Source organism: Dendrobates tinctorius, unplaced genomic scaffold (genome assembly GCF_039654945.1).
Source record: "Dendrobates tinctorius isolate UK_male_01 unplaced genomic scaffold, ASM3965494v1 ptg000235l, whole genome shotgun sequence".
NCBI lineage: Eukaryota > Metazoa > Chordata > Amphibia > Anura > Dendrobatidae > Dendrobates > Dendrobates tinctorius.
In genome coordinates this window covers 2,634,246-2,648,316 of record NW_027361902.1, presented here as the reverse complement: position 1 = coordinate 2,648,316, position 14,071 = coordinate 2,634,246, and the positions used below count along the sequence as shown (strand labels likewise).

At 44.7% G+C, this 14,071-nt stretch overlaps 1 protein-coding gene across 1 annotated transcript in view; it reads right to left on the bottom strand.

Moving 5' to 3' along the window:
• The window catches only part of WDR97 (WD repeat domain 97), an 850,927-nt gene that overhangs the window by 490,586 nt on the left and 346,270 nt on the right, over window positions 1–14,071 (bottom strand). The gene's annotated exons all lie outside the window — the stretch shown is intronic.

The following is a 14,071-nucleotide window of genomic DNA, read 5'->3' as shown; positions in this document are numbered from 1 at the left end:
TATCTAGTGTCGCATCTTCTTCTCCTCCCTGAATATCTAGTGTCGCGGTTTCTTCTCCTCCCTGAATATCTAGTGTCGCGATTTCTTCTTCTCCCTGAATATCTAGTGTCGCATCTTCTTCTCCTCCCTGAATATCTAGTGTTGCGGTTTCTTATTCTCCCTGAATATCTAGTGTTGTGGTTTCTTCTTCTCCCTGAATATCTAGTGTCGCATCTTCTTCTCCTCCCTGAATATCTAGTGTCGCATCTTCTTCTCCTCCCTGAATATCCAGTGTTGCGGTTTCTTATTCTCCCTGAATATCTAGTGTCGCATCTTCTTCTCCTCCCTGAATATCTAGTGTCGCATCTTCTTCTCCTCCCTGAATATCCAGTGTTGCGGTTTCTTCTCCTCCCTGAATATCTAGTGTTGCGGTTTCTTCTCCTCTCTGAATATCTAGTGTCGCATCTTCTTCTCCTCCCTGAATATCTAGTGTTGCGGTTTCTTCTTCTCCCTGAATATCTAGTGTCGCATCTTCTTATTCTCCCTGAATATCTAGTGTTGTGGTTTCTTCTTCTCCCTGAATATCTAGTGTCGCATCTTCTTCTCCTCCCTGAATATCTAGTGTCGCATCTTCTTCTCCTCCCTGAATATCCAGTGTTGCGGTTTCTTATTCTCCCTGAATATCTAGTGTTGCGGTATCTTCTCCTCCCTGAATATCTAGTGTTGCGGTTTCTTCTCCTCTCTGAATATCTAGTGTCGCATCTTCTTCTCCTCCCTGAATATCTAGTGTTGCGGTTTCTTCTCCTCTCTGAATATCTAGTGTCGCATCTTCTTCTCCTCCCTGAATATCTAGTGTTGCGGTTTCTTATTCTCCCTGAATATCTAGTGTTGCGGTTTCTTCTCCTCCCTGAATATCTAGTGTCGCATCTTCTTCTCCTCCCTGAATATCTAGTGTCGCGATTTCTTCTCCTCCCTGAATATCTAGTGTCGCGATTTCTTCTCCTCCCTGAATATCTAGTGTTGCGGTTTCTTATTCTCCCTGAATATCTAGTGTTGCGGTATCTTCTCCTCCCTGAATATCTAGTGTTGCGGTTTCTTCTCCTCTCTGAATATCTAGTGTCGCATCTTCTTCTCCTCCCTGAATATCTAGTGTTGCGGTTTCTTCTCCTCTCTGAATATCTAGTGTCGCATCTTCTTCTCCTCCCTGAATATCTAGTGTTGCGGTTTCTTATTCTCCCTGAATATCTAGTGTTGCGGTTTCTTCTCCTCCCTGAATATCTAGTGTCGCATCTTCTTCTCCTCCCTGAATATCTAGTGTCGCGATTTCTTCTCCTCCCTGAATATCTAGTGTCGCGATTTCTTCTCCTCCCTGAATATCTAGTGTTGCGGTTTCTTCCCCTCCCTGAATATCTAGTGTTGCGGTTTCTTCTTCTCCCTGAATATCTAGTGTTGCGGTTTCTTCTCCTCCCTGAATATCTAGTGTCGCATCTTCTTCTCCTCCCTGAATATCTAGTGTCGCGATTTCTTCTCCTCCCTGAATATCTAGTGTCACGGTTTCTTCCCCTCCCTGAATATCTAGTGTTGCGGTATCTTCTTCTCCCTGAATATCTAGTGTCGCGATTTCTTCTCCTCCCTGAATATCTAGTGTCGCGGTTTCTTCTCCTCCCTGAATATCTAGTGTCGCGATTTCTTATTCTCCCTGAATATCTAGTGTCGCGGTTTCTTCCCATCCCTGAATATCTAGTGTCGCGGTTTCTTCTCCTCCCTGAATATCTAGTGTTGCGGTTTCTTCCCCTCCCTGAATATCTAGTGTCGCATCTTCTTCTCCTCCCTGAATATCTAGTGTTGCGGTTTCTTCTCCTCTCTGAATATCTAGTGTTGCGGTTTCTTATTCTCCCTGAATATCTAGTGTTGCGGTTTCTTCTCCTCCCTGAATATCTAGTGTCGCATCTTCTTCTCCTCCCTGAATATCTAGTGTCGCGATTTCTTCTCCTCCCTGAATATCTAGTGTCGCGATTTCTTCTCCTCCCTGAATATCTAGTGTTGCGGTTTCTTCCCCTCCCTGAATATCTAGTGTTGCGGTTTCTTCTTCTCCCTGAATATCTAGTGTTGCGGTTTCTTCTCCTCCCTGAATATCTAGTGTCGCATCTTCTTCTCCTCCCTGAATATCTAGTGTCGCGATTTCTTCTCCTCCCTGAATATCTAGTGTCACGGTTTCTTCCCCTCCCTGAATATCTAGTGTTGCGGTATCTTCTTCTCCCTGAATATCTAGTGTCGCGATTTCTTCTCCTCCCTGAATATCTAGTGTCGCGGTTTCTTCTCCTCCCTGAATATCTAGTGTCGCGATTTCTTATTCTCCCTGAATATCTAGTGTCGCGGTTTCTTCCCATCCCTGAATATCTAGTGTCGCGGTTTCTTCTCCTCCCTGAATATCTAGTGTTGCGGTTTCTTCTTCTCCCTGAATATCTAGTGTCGCATCTTCTTCTCCTCCCTGAATATCTAGTGTTGCGGTTTCTTCTCCTCTCTGAATATCTAGTGTCGCATCTTCTTCTCCTCCCTGAATATCTAGTGTCACATCTTCTTCTCCTCCCTGAATATCTAGTGTCACATCTTCTTCTTCTCCCTGAATATCTAGTGTCGCATCTTCTTCTCCTCCCTGAATATCTAGTGTCGCATCTTCTTCTCCTCCCTGAATATCTAGTGTTGCGGTTTCTTCTCCTCTCTGAATATCTAGTGTCGCATCTTCTTCCCCTCCCTGAATATCTAGTGTTGCGGTTTCTTATTCTCCCTGAATATCTAGTGTTGCGGTTTCTTCTCCTCCCTGAATATCTAGTGTCGCGATTTCTTCTCCTCCCTGAATATCTAGTGTCGCGGTTTCTTCCCCTCCCTGAATATCTAGTGTTGCGGTTTCTTCTTCTCCCTGAATATCTAGTGTTGCGGTTTCTTCTTCTCCCTGAATATCTAGTGTTGCGGTTTCTTCTCCTCCCTGAATATCTAGTGTCGCATCTTCTTCTCCTCCCTGAATATCTAGTGTTGCGGTTTCTTCTCCTCTCTGAATATCTAGTGTCGCATCTTCTTCTCCTCCCTGAATATCTACTGTTGCGGTTTCTTATTCTCCCTGAATATCTAGTGTTGCGGTTTCTTCTCCTCCCTGAATATCTAGTGTCGCATCTTCTTCTCCTCCCTGAATATCTAGTGTCGCGATTTCTTCTCCTCCCTGAATATCTAGTGTCGCGGTTTCTTCCCCTCCCTGAATATCTAGTGTTGCGGTTTCTTCTTCTCCCTGAATATCTAGTGTTGCGGTTTCTTCCCCTCCCTGAATATCTAGTGTTGCGGTTTCTTCTTCTCCCTGAATATCTAGTGTTGCGGTTTCTTCTCCTCCCTGAATATCTAGTGTCGCGATTTCTTCTCCTCCCTGAATATCTAGTGTCGCATCTTCTTCTCCCTGAATATCTAGTGTCGCGGTTTCTTCTCCTCCCTGAATATCTAGTGTCGCGGTTTCTTCTTCTCCCTGAATATCTAGTGTCGCGGTTTCTTCCCATCCCTGAATATCTAGTGTCGCGGTTTCTTCTCCTCCCTGAATATCTAGTGTTGCGGTTTCTTCCCCTCCCTGAATATCTAGTGTTGCGGTTTCTTCTTCTCCCTGAATATCTAGTGTTGCGGTTTCTTCTCCTCCCTGAATATCTAGTGTCGCGATTTCTTCTCCTCCCTGAATATCTAGTGTCGCATCTTCTTCTCCTCCCTGAATATCTAGTGTTGCGGTTTCTTCTCCTCCCTGAATATCTAGTGTCGCGATTTCTTCTCCTCCCTGAATATCTAGTGTTGCGGTTTCTTCCCCTCCCTGAATATCTAGTGTCGCATCTTCTTCTCCTCCCTGAATATCTAGTGTCGCATCTTCTTCTCCTCCCTGAATATCTAGTGTCGCATCTTCTTCTCCTCCCTGAATATCTAGTGTTGCGGTTTCTTCTCCTCCCTGAATATCTAGTGTTGCGGTTTCTTCTCCTCCCTGAATATCTAGTGTTGCGGTTTCTTCCCCTCCCTGAATATCTAGTGTCGCGATTTCTTCTCCTCCCTGAATATCTAGTGTTGCGGTTTCTTCCCCTCCCTGAATATCTAGTGTTGCGGTTTCTTCTCCTCCCTGAATATCTAGTGTTGCGGTTTCTTCTTCTCCCTGAATATCTAGTGTTGCGGTTTCTTCCCCTCCCTGAATATCTAGTGTTGCGGTTTCTTCTCCTCCCTGAATATCTAGTGTTGCGGTTTCTTCTCCTCCCTGAATATCTAGTGTTGCGGTTTCTTCTCCTCCCTGAATATCTAGTGTCGCATCTTCTTCTCCTCCCTGAATATCTAGTGTCGCGATTTCTTCTCCTCCCTGAATATCTAGTGTTGCGGTTTCTTCCCCTCCCTGAATATCTAGTGTTGCGGTATCTTCTTCTCCCTGAATATCTAGTGTCGCGGTTTCTTCTCCTCCCTGAATATCTAGTGTCACGGTTTCTTATTCTCCCTGAATATCTAGTGTCGCGGTTTCTTCTCCTCCCTGAATATCTAGTGTCGCGGTTTCTTATTCTCCCTGAATATCTAGTGTCGCATCTTCTTCTCCTCCCTGAATATCTAGTGTCGCGATTTCTTCTCCTCCCTGAATATCTAGTGTCACGGTTTCTTATTCTCCCTGAATATCTAGTGTCGCATCTTCTTCTCCTCCCTGAATATCTAGTGTTGCGGTTTCTTCTCCTCCCTGAATATCTAGTGTCGCGGTTTCTTATTCTCCCTGAATATCTAGTGTCGCATCTTCTTCTCCTCCCTGAATATCTAGTGTCGCGATTTCTTCTCCTCCCTGAATATCTAGTGTCACGGTTTCTTATTCTCCCTGAATATCTAGTGTCGCATCTTCTTCTCCTCCCTGAATATCTAGTGTTGCGGTTTCTTCTCCTCCCTGAATATCTAGTGTCGCATCTTCTTCTCCTCCCTGAATATCTAGTGTCGCGATTTCTTCTCCTCCCTGAATATCTAGTGTTGCGGTTTCTTCCCCTCCCTGAATATATAGTGTTGCGGTTTCTTCTCCTCCCTGAATATCTAATGTTGCGGTTTCTTCCCCTCCCTGAATATCTAGTGTTGCGGTTTCTTCTCCTCCCTGAATATCTAGTGTCGCATCTTCTTCTCCTCCCTGAATATCTAGTGTCGCGATTTCTTCTCCTCCCTGAATATCTAGTGTTGCGGTTTCTTCTCCTCCCTGAATATCTAGTGTTGCGGTTTCTTCCCCTCCCTGAATATCTAGTGTCGCGATTTCTTCTCCTCCCTGAATATCTAGTGTTGCGGTTTCTTCCCCTCCCTGAATATCTAGTGTTGCAGTTTCTTCTCCTCCCTGAATATCTAGTGTTGCGGTTTCTTCTTCTCCCTGAATATCTAGTGTCGCATCTTCTTCTCCTCCCTGAATATCTAGTGTCGCGATTTCTTCTCCTCCCTGAATATCTAGTGTTGCGGTTTCTTCCCCTCCCTGAATATCTAGTGTTGCGGTTTCTTCTCCTCCCTGAATATCTAGTGTCGCATCTTCTTCTCCTCCCTGAATATCTAGTGTCGCGATTTCTTCTCCTCCCTGAATATCTAGTGTTGCGGTTTCTTCTCCTCCCTGAATATCTAGTGTTGCGGTTTCTTCCCCTCCCTGAATATCTAGTGTCGCGATTTCTTCTCCTCCCTGAATATCTAGTGTTGCGGTTTCTTCCCCTCCCTGAATATCTAGTGTTGCAGTTTCTTCTCCTCCCTGAATATCTAGTGTTGCGGTTTCTTCTTCTCCCTGAATATCTAGTGTCGCATCTTCTTCTCCTCCCTGAATATCTAGTGTCGCGATTTCTTCTCCTCCCTGAATATCTAGTGTCACGGTTTCTTATTCTCCCTGAATATCTAGTGTCGCATCTTCTTCTCCTCCCTGAATATCTAGTGTTGCGGTTTCTTCTCCTCCCTGAATATCTAGTGTCGCGATTTCTTCTCCTCCCTGAATATCTAGTGTTGCGGTTTCTTCCCCTCCCTGAATATATAGTGTTGCGGTTTCTTCTCCTCCCTGAATATCTAATGTTGCGGTTTCTTCCCCTCCCTGAATATCTAGTGTTGCGGTTTCTTCTCCTCCCTGAATATCTAGTGTCGCATCTTCTTCTCCTCCCTGAATATCTAGTGTCGCGATTTCTTCTCCTCCCTGAATATCTAGTGTTGCGGTTTCTTCTCCTCCCTGAATATCTAGTGTTGCGGTTTCTTCCCCTCCCTGAATATCTAGTGTCGCGATTTCTTCTCCTCCCTGAATATCTAGTGTTGCGGTTTCTTCCCCTCCCTGAATATCTAGTGTTGCAGTTTCTTCTCCTCCCTGAATATCTAGTGTTGCGGTTTCTTCTCCTCCCTGAATATCTAGTGTCGCATCTTCTTCTCCTCCCTGAATATCTAGTGTCGCGATTTCTTCTCCTCCCTGAATATCTAGTGTTGCGGTTTCTTCCCCTCCCTGAATATCTAGTGTTGCGGTATCTTCTTCTCCCTGAATATCTAGTGTCGCGGTTTCTTCTCCTCCCTGAATATCTAGTGTCACGGTTTCTTATTCTCCCTGAATATCTAGTGTCGCATCTTCTTCTCCTCCCTGAATATCTAGTGTTGCGGTTTCTTCTCCTCCCTGAATATCTAGTGTCGCGGTTTCTTATTCTCCCTGAATATCTAGTGTCGCATCTTCTTCTCCTCCCTGAATATCTAGTGTCGCGATTTCTTCTCCTCCCTGAATATCTAGTGTCACGGTTTCTTATTCTCCCTGAATATCTAGTGTCGCATCTTCTTCTCCTCCCTGAATATCTAGTGTTGCGGTTTCTTCTCCTCCCTGAATATCTAGTGTCGCATCTTCTTCTCCTCCCTGAATATCTAGTGTCGCGATTTCTTCTCCTCCCTGAATATCTAGTGTTGCGGTTTCTTCCCCTCCCTGAATATCTAGTGTTGCGGTTTCTTCTTCTCCCTGAATATCTAGTGTCGCATCTTCTTCTCCTCCCTGAATATCTAGTGTCGCGATTTCTTCTCCTCCCTGAATATCTAGTGTTGCGGTTTCTTCCCCTCCCTGAATATCTAGTGTTGCGGTTTCTTCTCCTCCCTGAATATCTAGTGTCGCATCTTCTTCTCCTCCCTGAATATCTAGTGTCGCGATTTCTTCTCCTCCCTGAATATCTAGTGTCGCATCTTCTTCTCCTCCCTGAATATCTAGTGTTGCGGTATCTTCTCCTCCCTGAATATCTAGTGTTGCGGTTTCTTATTCTCCCTGAATATCTAGTGTTGCGGTATCTTCTCCTCCCTGAATATCTAGTGTTGCGGTTTCTTATTCTCCCTGAATATCTAGTGTTGCGGTTTCTTCTCCTCCCTGAATATCTAGTGTTGCGGTTTCTTCTCCTCCCTGAATATCTAGTGTTGCGGTTTCTTCTCCTCCCTGAATATCTAGTGTTGCGGTTTCTTCTCCTCCCTGAATATCTAGTGTTGCGGTTTCTTCTCCTCCCTGAATATCTAGTGTTGCGGTTTCTTCTTCTCCCTGAATATCTAGTGTTGCGGTATCTTCTCCTCCCTGAATATCTAGTGTTGCGGTTTCTTCTTCTCCCTGAATATCTAGTGTTGCGGTTTCTTCTTCTCCCTGAATATCTAGTGTTGCGGTTTCTTATTCTCCCTGAATATCTAGTGTTGCGGTTTCTTCTCCTCCCTGAATATCTAGTGTTGCGGTTTCTTCTCCTCCCTGAATATCTAGTGTTGCGGTTTCTTCCCCTCCCTGAATATCTAGTGTTGCGGTTTCTTATTCTCCCTGAATATCTAGTGTTGCGGTTTCTTCCCCTCCCTGAATATCTAGTGTTGCGGTTTCTTCTCCTCCCTGAATATCTAGTGTTGCGGTTTCTTCTCCTCCCTGAATATCTAGTGTTGCGGTTTCTTCTCCTCCCTGAATATCTAGTGTCGCATCTTCTTCTCCTCCCTGAATATCTAGTGTCGCATCTTCTTCTCCTCCCTGAATATCTAGTGTCGCGATTTCTTCTCCTCCCTGAATATCTAGTGTCGCGGTTTCTTCTCCTCCCTGAATATCTAGTGTCGCATCTTCTTCTTCTCCCTGAATATCTAGTGTTGCGGTATCTTCTCCTCCCTGAATATCTAGTGTCGCGGTTTCTTCTTCTCCCTGAATATCTAGTGTTGCGGTTTCTTCCCCTCCCTGAATATCTAGTGTTGCGGTTTCTTATTCTCCCTGAATATCTAGTGTTGCGGTTTCTTCTCCTCCCTGAATATCTAGTGTTGCGGTTTCTTCTCCTCCCTGAATATCTAGTGTTGCGGTTTCTTCTCTTCCCTGAATATCTAGTGTTGCGGTTTCTTCTCCTCCCTGAATATCTAGTGTTGCGGTTTCTTCTCCTCCCTGAATATCTAGTGTCGCATCTTCTTCTCCTCCCTGAATATCTAGTGTCGCATCTTCTTCTCCTCCCTGAATATCTAGTGTTGCGGTTTCTTCTCCTCCCTGAATATCTAGTGTCGCGGTTTCTTCTCCTCCCTGAATATCTAGTGTCGCGATTTCTTCTCCTCCCTGAATATCTAGTGTCGCGATTTCTTCTCCTCCCTGAATATCTAGTGTTGCGGTTTCTTCTCCTCCCTGAATATCTAGTGTTGCGGTTTCTTCTCCTCCCTGAATATCTAGTGTCGCATCTTCTTCTCCTCCCTGAATATCTAGTGTCGCATCTTCTTCTCCTCCCTGAATATCTAGTGTTGCGGTTTCTTCCCCTCCCTGAATATCTAGTGTCGCGGTTTCTTCTTCTCCCTGAATATCTAGTGTTGCGGTTTCTTCTCCTCCCTGAATATCTAGTGTCGCATCTTCTTCTCCTCCCTGAATATCTAGTGTCGCGATTTCTTCTCCTCCCTGAATATCTAGTGTCGCGATTTCTTCTCCTCCCTGAATATCTAGTGTCGCGGTTTCTTCTCCTCCCTGAATATCTAGTGTCGCGGTTTCTTCTCCTCCCTGAATATCTAGTGTCGCGGTTTCTTCTTCTCCCTGAATATCTAGTGTCGCGGTTTCTTCTTCTCCCTGAATATCTAGTGTCGCGGTTTCTTCTTCTCCCTGAATATCTAGTGTCGCGGTTTCTTCCCCTCCCTGAATATCTAGTGTTGCGGTTTCTTCCCATCCCTGAATATCTAGTGTCGCGGTTTCTTTCCCTCCCTGAATATCTAGTGTCGCGGTTTCTTCCCCTCCCTGAATATCTAGTGTCGCGGTTTCTTCTCCTCCCTGAATATCTAGTGTCGCGGTTTCTTTCCCTCCCTGAATATCTAGTGTCGCGGTTTCTTCCCCTCCATGAATATCTAGTGTCGCGGTTTCTTCCCCTCCCTGAATATCTAGTGTCATGGTTTCTTCCCCTCCCTGAATATCTAGTGTCGCGGTTTCTTCCCCTCCCTGAATATCTAGTGTCGCGGTTTCTTCTCCTCCCTGAATATCTAGTGTCGCGGTTTCTTCTCCTCCCTGAATATCTAGTGTCGCGGTTTCTTCTCCTCCCTGAATATCTAGTGTCGCGGTTTCTTCCCCTCCCTGAATATCTAGTGTTGCGGTTTCTTCTCCTTCCTGAATATCTAGTGTTGCGGTTTCTTCTCCTCCCTGAATATCTAGTGTCGCGGTTTCTTCTCCTCCCTGAATATCTAGTGTCGCAGTTTCTTCTCCTCCCTGAATATCTAGTGTCGCGGTTTCTTCTTCTCCCTGAATATCTAGTGTCATGGTTTCTTCTCCTTCCTGAATATCTAGTGTTGCGGTTTCTTCTCCTCCCTGAATATCTAGTGTCGCGGTTTCTTCTCCTCCCTGAATATCTAGTGTCGCAGTTTCTTCTCCTCCCTGAATATCTAGTGTCGCGGTTTCTTCTCCTCCCTGAATATCTAGTGTCGCGGTTTCTTCTCCTCCCTGAATATATAGTGTCGCGGTATCTTCTCCTCCCTGAATATATAGTGTCGCGGTATCTTCTCCTCCCTGAATATTCTGTTTTCCAAATTATTATGCAAATTGGATTTAAGTGTCATAAAGATGTAATTTTTTGTTTTTCAAATAAACTCATAGATGGTATTGTGTATCAGGGCTCTTTGAATCACTGAAATCAATCTCAAACGCCTGTGATAATTAGTTTACAAGATGAGCCCAATTAAAGGAAAACTACTTAAGAATGATGTTCCACATTATTAAGCAGGGCACAGGTTTCAAGGAATTTAGGAAACAAAAAGTATCTCTCTGCTGCTGAAAAGCATCAAATAGTGCAATGCCTTGGTCAAGAGATGAAAACATTAGATTTTACCCAAAAATTTAAACGTGATCATCGTAATGTTAAGAGATTTGTGGTTGATTCTGAGCACAGACATGTTTGTGCTGATAAAGGCAGAATGAGGAAGGTTTCTGCCAGGCAAGTTCATCGGATTAAGAGAGCGGCTGCTAAAAAGCCATTACAAACCAGCAAACAGATATTTAAAGCTGCTGGTGCCTCTGGAGTCCCTCGAGCCTCAAGGTGTAGGATCCTTCAAAGGCTTGCTGTGGTGCATAAACCTACTATTCAGCCACCCCTAAACAGTGTTCACAAGCAGAAATGGTAGCAGTTGGCCCAGACATACATGAAGACTAATTTTCATACAGTCTTGTTTACTGATGAGTGTCGAGCAACCCTGGATGGTCCAGATGGATGGAGTAGTGGATGGTTGGTGGATGGCCACTATGTCCCAACAAGGCTGCGACATCAGCAAGGAGGTGGAGGAGTCATGTTTTGGGCCGGAATCATGGGGAAACAGCTGGTAGGGCTCTTTAAGGTTCCTGAAGGTGTGAAAATGACCTCTGCAAAGTATATCGAGTTTCTGACTGACAGTTGTCTTCCATGGTATAAAAAGCAGAAATGTGTCTTCAGGAGCAAAATCATTTTCATGCATGACACTGCCCCATCTCATGCGCAAAGAATACCTCTGAGTCATTGGCTGCTATGGGCATAAAAGGAGATAAACTCATGGTGTGGCCACCATCTTCCCCTGACCTCAACCCTGTAGAGAACCTTTGGAGTATCATCAAGCAAAAGATCTATGAGGGTGGGAGGCAGATCACATCAAGACAGCAGCTCTGGGAGGCTATTCTGACTTCATGCAAAGAAATACAAGCAGAAACTCTCCAAAAACTCACAATTTCAATGGTTGCAAGAATTGTGAAGGTGATGTCACAGAAGGGTTCCTATGTTACCATGTAACTTGGCCTGTTAGGATGTTTTGGAGTTAAATAGCTTTTTTGTTCAGTGAATGTGACCTCCTAATGCTGCAAATTCCACAAATGAACATTTTCAGTACTTTAAAACATATCAAATGTTTAGAAATTCTACTGTGCCTAATAATTTGGAACAGTGCAATATGAGCTTTTATTCATTTTGGAGATTATACTGTTATCATTGGGAGGTTTCTTCAATAAAATTCAATGTATACTCTAACCGGTGATGACTTTTATTAGACTGACTGTCATTTGTACCGACTATTTAGGAAAATCATAGAAAAATATCATTTGCATAATAATTTGGAACACAGTGTATTTAGGGTCACGGTATCTTCTCCTCCCTGAATATCTAGTGTCGCGGTTTCTTCCCCTCCCTGAATATCTAGTGTCGCGGTTTCTTCTCCTCCCTGAATATCTAGTGTCGCGGTTTCTTACCCTCCTTGAATATCTAGTGTCACGGTTTCTTCTCCTCCCTCAATATCTAGTGTCACGGTCTCTTCTCCTCTCTGAATATCTAGTGTCGCGGTTTCTTACCCTCCTTGAATATCTAGTGTCGCGGTTTCTTCTCCTCCCTGAATATCTAGTGTCGCGGTTTCTTACCCTCCCTGAATATCTAGTGTTTCGGTTTCTTCTCCTCCCTGAATATCTAGTGTTGCGGTTTCTTCTCCTCCCTGAATATCTAGTGTCGCGGTTTCTTCTTTTCCCTGAATATCTAGTGTCGCGGTTTCTTCTTCTCCCTGAATATCTAGTGTTGCGGTTTCTTACCCTCCATGAATATCTAGTGTCGCGGTTTCTTCTTTTCCCTGAATATCTAGTGTCGCGGTTTCTTCTTTTCCCTGAATATCTAGTGTCGCGGTTTCTTCTCCTCCCTGAATATCTAGTGTTGCGGTTTCTTACCCTCCCTGAATATCTAGTGTCGCGGTTTCTTACCCTCCCTGAATATCTAGTGTTGCGGTTTCTTCTCCTCCCTGAATATCTAGTGTTGCGGTTTCTTCTCCTCCCTGAATATCTAGTGTCGCGGTTTCTTACCCTCCCTGAATATCTAGTGTCGTGGTTTCTTCTCCCTGAATATCCAGTGCTGCGATTTCTTCTCCTCCCTGAATATCTAGTGTTGCGGTTTCTTCTCCTCCCTGAATATCTAGTGTCGCGGTTTCTTACCCTCCCTGAATATCTAGTGTCGTGGTTTCTTCTCCCTGAATATCCAGTGCTGCGATTTCTTCTCCTCCCTGAATATCCAGTGCTGCGATTTCTTCTCCTCCCTGAATATCTAGTGTTGCGGTTTCTTCTCCTCCCTGAATATCTAGTGTCGCGGTTTCTTACCCTCCCTGAATATCTAGTGTCGCGGTTTCTTACCCTCCCTGAATATCTAGTGTCGCGGTTTCTTACCCTCCCTGAATATCCAGTGCTGCGATTTCTTCTCCTCCCTGAATATCTAGTGTTGCGGTTTCTTCTCCTCCATGAATATCTAGTGTTGCGGTTTCTTCTCCTCCCTGAATATCTAGTGTTGCGGTTTCTTCTCCTCCCTGAATATCTAGTGTTGCGGTTTCTTCTCCTCCCTGAATATCTAGTGTCGCGGTTTCTTCTCCTCCCTGAATATCTAGTGTCGCGGTTTCTTCTTCTCCCTGAATATCTAGTGTCGTGGTTTCTTCTCCTCCCTGAATATCTAGTGTCGTGGTTTCTTCTCCCTGAATATCCAGTGCTGCGATTTCTTCTCCTCCCTGAATATCTAGTGTTGCGGTTTCTTCTCCTCCATGAATATCTAGTGTTGCGGTTTCTTCTCCTCCCTGAATATCTAGTGTTGCGGTTTCTTCTCCTCCCTGAATATCTAGTGTTGCGGTTTCTTCTCCTCCCTGAATATCTAGTGTTGCGGTTTCTTCTCCTCCCTGAATATCTAGTGTCGCGGTTTCTTCTTCTCCCTGAATATCTAGTGTCGTGGTTTCTTCTCCTCCCTGAATATCTAGTGTCGTGGTTTCTTCTCCCTGAATATCCAGTGCTGCGATTTCTTCTCCTCCCTGAATATCTAGTGTTGCGGTTTCTTACCCTCCCTGAATATCTAGTGTCTCGGTTTCTTCTCCTCCCTGAATATCTAGTGTTGCGGTTTCTTCTCCTCCCTGAATATCTAGTGTTGCGGTTTCTTCTCCTCCCTGAATATCTAGTGTTGCGGTTTCTTCTCCTCCCTGAATATCTAGTGTCGCGGTTTCTTCTTCTCCCTGAATATCTAGTGTCGTGGTTTCTTCTCCTCCCTGAATATCTAGTGTCGTGGTTTCTTCTCCCTGAATATCCAGTGCTGCGATTTCTTCTCCTCCCTGAATATCTAGTGTTGCGGTTTCTTACCCTCCCTGAATATGTAGTGTCGCGGTTTCTTGTCCTCCCTGAATATGTAGTGTCGCGGTTTCTTGTCCTCCCTGAATATCTAGTGTCGCGGTTTCTTGTCCTCCCTGAATATCTAGTGTCGCGGTTTCTTGTCCTCCCTGAATATCTAGTGTCGCGGTTTCTTCTCCTCCCTGAATATCTAGTGTTGCGGTTTCTTACCCTCCCTGAATATCTAGTGTTGCGGTTTCTTCTCCTCCCTGAATATCTAGTGTTGCGGTTTCTTCTCCTCCCTGAATATCTAGTGTCGCGGTTTCTTCTTCTCCCTGAATATCTAGTGTTGCGGTTTCTTACCCTCCCTGAATATCTAGTGTCTCGGTTTCTTCTCCTCCCTGAATATCTAGTGTTGCGGTTTCTTCTCCTCCCTGAATATCTAGTGTCGCGGTTTCTTCTTCTCCCTGAATATCTAGTGTTGCGGTTTCTTACCCTCCCTGAATATCTAGTGTCTCGGTTTCTTGTCCTCCCTGAATATCTAGTGTC